At 45.2% G+C, this 5,018-nt stretch overlaps 2 non-coding genes across 2 annotated transcripts; both read left to right on the forward strand.

Moving 5' to 3' along the window:
• The first annotated feature begins 247 nt into the window (after positions 1 to 247).
• Positions 248 to 438, forward strand: LOC147271023 (U2 spliceosomal RNA). Its single transcript, XR_015117182.1, has one exon. It is a non-coding gene; the product is annotated as a U2 spliceosomal RNA (small nuclear RNA).
• Positions 439 to 980: 542 nt separating this feature from the next.
• LOC147271024 (U1 spliceosomal RNA) lies at positions 981 to 1,144 on the forward strand. Its single transcript, XR_015116937.1, has one exon. It is a non-coding gene; the product is annotated as a U1 spliceosomal RNA (small nuclear RNA).
• The last annotated feature ends 3,874 nt before the right edge of the window (positions 1,145 to 5,018 follow it).

Below are 5,018 nucleotides of genomic sequence, written 5' to 3' on the forward strand. Positions count from 1 at the left end.
ATGAGTCGCTGGCTTGTGGCTTTGAACACCGCTTTGTTTTACTTTGAGTCGCCCCACTAGCATAGCAGGGTGAAGGCACCGATTGCCTTTGCTTTGGATAGCAGTGGGGACAACCAGTGTGCCAGATGTAGTGTTTATGGCACTGCATTTTGTGTCGCCACCCAAAATGTTGCACTTCCGGCCCACAGCCGCGGCCGGGATTGGCTGTACCGGGGGTGCTGGCTCTCACGTCGGGTGGCTGACAGGCATCGCTTCTCGGCCTTTTGGCTAAGATCAAGTGTAGTATCTGTTCTTATCAGTTTAATATCTGGTACGTTCCCTATCCGGGAACCATATATTAAATTGCTTTTTGGAACAGGGAGATGGATCGGGAGCTTGCTCCGTCCTTTCCACGCATCAACCTGGTATTGCAGTGTTTCCAGGAGTGGTGCAATGCCCCGCATTTCTCGTCGGAAATAAAACAAGCCTCCGCCAGGCACTCGCTCACCTGCTCCACCCAAAGCCGGACCAGGGTTCTCCTCCTGCACTGCAGCATTTCCTCAGCCTGCGGCCGCAATGGCCTTCCAGGAACAGTGCGGGCCCCTCCCCTTTTGTCAGGAGCAAATCCCGTGCTCTTCAGGCCAACTCTCGAGTGCTGCACATGAGGCCGGGGCTGGATTTCCGCCCGCGCTGCCGCTGGGCGTCAAGTTGTGGCTCCGTTTGCACTCCAGATAAGGATGGAGGTCCGCTGACGGCACTGCTCTCGGAGCCTTTCCCAAAAGGCTTTGGAATGCACTCTGAAAGACCTGAACCTTCAATGTGCCTGAGCTTCCCGGGCTTGGGATATCCGACATCCGGCATCGTTGTGAGAAACAAAGGGGGCTGCGCACGCGGCAGATTGGCACAAGGTAGGAAAGATCAGGCGCTGTGTCGGCCTCCCTGCCTGTCAGTCAGAAGGCTGTGTCCCTGGAGCTCATGTCTGTTCCTAAGCTCAGCGAGTCATACTTACCTGGCAGGGGAGATACCATGATCAGCAAGGTGGTTCTCCCCGGGTGAGGCTCAGCCGTTGCACTGGGGCTGTGCTGACCCTGGTGAATTCCCCAAATGTGGGAATCTCAACTGCAGAATTTCTGACAGTGGGGGACTGCGTCCGCGCTCTCCCCTGTGATCGTGTGAAAAAAGGAAAGAAAGAAAGAAAGGCCGACCACGGCGGCAACAACAACAACGGTGACCGCCTGTCCCGGCCAGTTGGCGGTCTCCTCTTGTGCTGGCCAGCCTGAGGAGACCGCGGAGGACGTAGCCTCGATGAGCTCCCAGTATCTCTCACACCTTCCAGCCCTAAATGAAGAGGGCAGGGTTTCTGCCACATTTAGTTGAGGGTCATGGTATCTGACAAGCCCTGGGCTCAGGACAATACATCCACAGCTCGTCTTCGCAGTAAGTGGAATGATACCAGAGAATTCATGCGTGGGAGGAGATCAACTTGGAAAACCCCGACTCTCAATTCTGACGACATCACTGTCGCATCATTTTGAGATCATTAGCAATTCTTCTTACATCACTGTCGCATTATTTTTAGTTTCATAGCAACTCTTACTACATTACTGTGTCATTATTTTAAGGTTTTTAGCAACTCTTCATAAATTACTGTCAGCATCACTTTGAGTTTATTAGCAACTATCACTACATTACTGTCAGCATCATTCTTGAATTCATTAGCAATTCTTCCGGCATCACTGTAGCATCATTTTGAGTTCATTAACAATTCTTCCGACATCACTGTAGCATTATTTTGAGGTTATTAGCAACTCTTACTACATTACTCTCAGCATCATTTTTAGGTTACTCGCAACTCTAACCAGGTGACTGTCAGCATCACTTTGAGGTTATTCGAAACTTTCACTACATCACTGTCGCATCATTTTGAGATCATTAGCAATTCTTCTGACATCACTGTCGCATTATTTTGAGGTTCGTAGCAACTCGTACTGCATGACTGTCAGCATCACTTTGAGGTTATTCGAAACTTTCACTACATTACAGTTAGCATCATTTTGAGTTCCTTAGCAGTTCTTCCGACATCACTGTCGCATTATTTTGAGGTTCGTAGCAACTCTTACTACATGACTGTCAGCATCACTTTGAGGTTATTCGAAACACTTACGACATTACTGTAAGCATCACTGAGTTTATTAGCAACTATCGCTACATTACTGTTGGCATTATTTTGAGTTCATTAGCTATTCTTACTACATGACCGTCACATCATTTTGATATCATTAGCAATTCTTACAACATCACTGTAGCATCAGTTTGAGATCATTAGCAGCTCTTACTAGATTTCCGTCAGCATCATTTTGAGTTTATTAGCAATTCTTCCGACATCGCTGTCGCATTATTTTGAGTTTTGTAGCAACTCTTACTATATGACTGTCAGCATCACTTTGAGGCCATTCGAAACTTTCATTCCATTACAGTTAGCATCATTTTGAGTTCATTAGCAATTCTTGCTACATCACTGTCGCATCATTTTGAGACCATTAGCAATTCTTCCAACATCACTGTCGCATTATTTTGAGGTTCGTAGCAACTCTTACTACATTACTGTCAGCATCACTTTGAGGTAGTTCGAAACACTTACTACATTACTGTTAGCATCATTTTGAGTGTATTAGCAATTCTTATGACAACAGTGTAGCATCATTTTAACGTTAGTTTCAACTCTTCCTACATGACCGTCAGCATCATTTTTAGTTTTTTAGCATCTCTTACTACATCACTGTAGCATCATTTTGAGTTCATTAGCAACTCTTCCGACATCACTGTCGCATTATTTTGAGTTTAGTAGCAACTCTTACTACATGACTGTCAGCATCATTTTGAGGGAGTTTGAAACTCTTACTACATTATTGTAAGTATCACTGAGTTTATTAGCAACTATCACTACGTTTCTGTTAGCATCATTTTGAGTTCATTAGAAATTCTTCTGAAATCACTGTCGCATTATTTTGAGGTTATTAGCAACTCTTAATACATTACTGTCCGCATCATTTTTAGGTTACTCGAAACTCTAACCACATGACTGTCAGCATCACTTTGAGGTTATTCAAAACTTTCACTACATTACTGTTAGCATCATTTTGAATTTATTAGCAGCTCTTACTAGATTACCGTCGCATCATTTTGAGATCATGAGCAATTCTTCCGACATCACAGTCGCATTATTTTGTGGTTTTTAGCAACTCTTACTACATTATTCTTGCATTATTTTGAGGTTCGTAGCAACTCTTACTACATGACTGTAAGCATCACTGAGTTTATTAGCAACTATCACTACATTACTGTTTGCATCGTTTTGAGTTTATTAGCAATTCTTACGACATCACTGTCGCATCATTTTGAGATCATTAGCAATTCTTCTGAAATCACTGTCGCATTACTTTGAAGTTCGAAGCAACTCTTACTACATTACTGTCAGCATCACTTAGTTTATTAGCAACTATCACTACATTACTGTTAGCATCATTTTGAGTTCATTAGCAATGTGGGGCTTTGATTGGGAATTGTAAGAAAAATCACTGAATGAACAACACAAACACAGACTGTGTCTGAAATTCCACACCTGCACCCGAAACCAGTGTGGAATCAATTGTATCCACTGTCAATCCTGATTCTGGAGAAATTTCTTTGTGTGTTTTGATGGACGCGAGCCAAGCAGAAATTTCCCACAATGCAATAGGGCGGCGTTTGGTCAGTGTTGAGCAGGCGTCAGTCTGACAATGATGTCATATTATGGTGTCATCACTTGACCAGACCCAAAAGTAGGCTCAGGTATCAGTTTCTTCTCAATGCTAATGTCTGCTAGCTTAGTCTGCTACTTTGATGGCTCTGCCTTCTCAAAGGTCCAGACCCCTGGATGTGGTGGTTCCTACCTGAACGTAGATTCTGTCAGCTCATGTTGTTAAATCAACTCACCAGGAACACCAGTAGATTTCAATGGACTGACAATGAGTCTCATTGAATGGGTGTCTTGTCCAATGAGAAACAATCAGTCTCAGGTTGAAGCTCATCAATGAGGTCTTGTGGATCAGTGGCTTGCATGAATGAATGAGTTGGAAGACTTCTTGGAAATTAAAGAGGATTTAATACAATTAAGAAAACCCTTAAGACAGAGTGATAATTCCAGCAGAGTAATTAAGGCCCATATTGAGTAGCAGGTATGAATTAGCCTGGATTTATCTGAGCTTCAAGTAGACGGCTAAGAGGCAGGTGGAAAGGTGTGTAGGATGAACGATGGTGACCTCCAACCAAATGAAGAGGACTGAGTGGAGGCTGACCAGCTCTACGGAGTCAGGCGGAGTTTGGCAGCGAGACAGGAGTCCAGGCCTGAATCGGTGAAAACCAACGTAACCGGCTTACGTTCTCAGCTGGATTCTCCCATCGATGTACGACGCCTCTCCAACGAACTGGTGGGAGGACGGCCTCCAAAGCCTCCACCTCGTCGACCGTGGCTCCCGCTGAGATTCGCTCGATGAAGAAGGGAAGCGCGTTGATTGGCTACCCTCTGGTCTCAGGCTGCTGGCTGCCTGGACTAAGCTGCTCTTCTCCGACACAAAGGTGGCTTCTCTCTCTTCAAGGCTCACAGGAGGTCAAGAGTGTAGCGACCGTGAGCCGAGATTGATGATGAATTACAAAAATAGAAAATCAAAAAATAAATTAGAGGAATAGAAAAGAAAAGGGGGGGGGCGGACCAGCTGCTCTAGGAGCTCACACACAAAGGGCAGAAACAAGAAGCACTGAAGAGAGCGCCAGCAGTGGATGGTGCCACCACTGTTACAGTAAACTGGTCCGCCTCAGAGCAGTGACCTTTGACCTGTGAGGGGTTGTTGGCCAATCAGCACACTTTGCTGTCTTCAGTCCTTCTCAGATATCAACAAATGAAGCTGGTTGAACAGACAGCAATCATCATCACTCAGAGACATCACCTGGAGAGGAAGACTGCTCCGAGTTCTGACAATGACAGTGAAGAGGCAAGGAGA

This window comes from Aulostomus chinensis, chromosome 1, assembly GCF_037954235.1.
Source record: "Aulostomus chinensis isolate RoL2024-O1b breed Wild chromosome 1, RoL_Achi_v1.0, whole genome shotgun sequence".
NCBI lineage: Eukaryota > Metazoa > Chordata > Actinopteri > Syngnathiformes > Aulostomidae > Aulostomus > Aulostomus chinensis.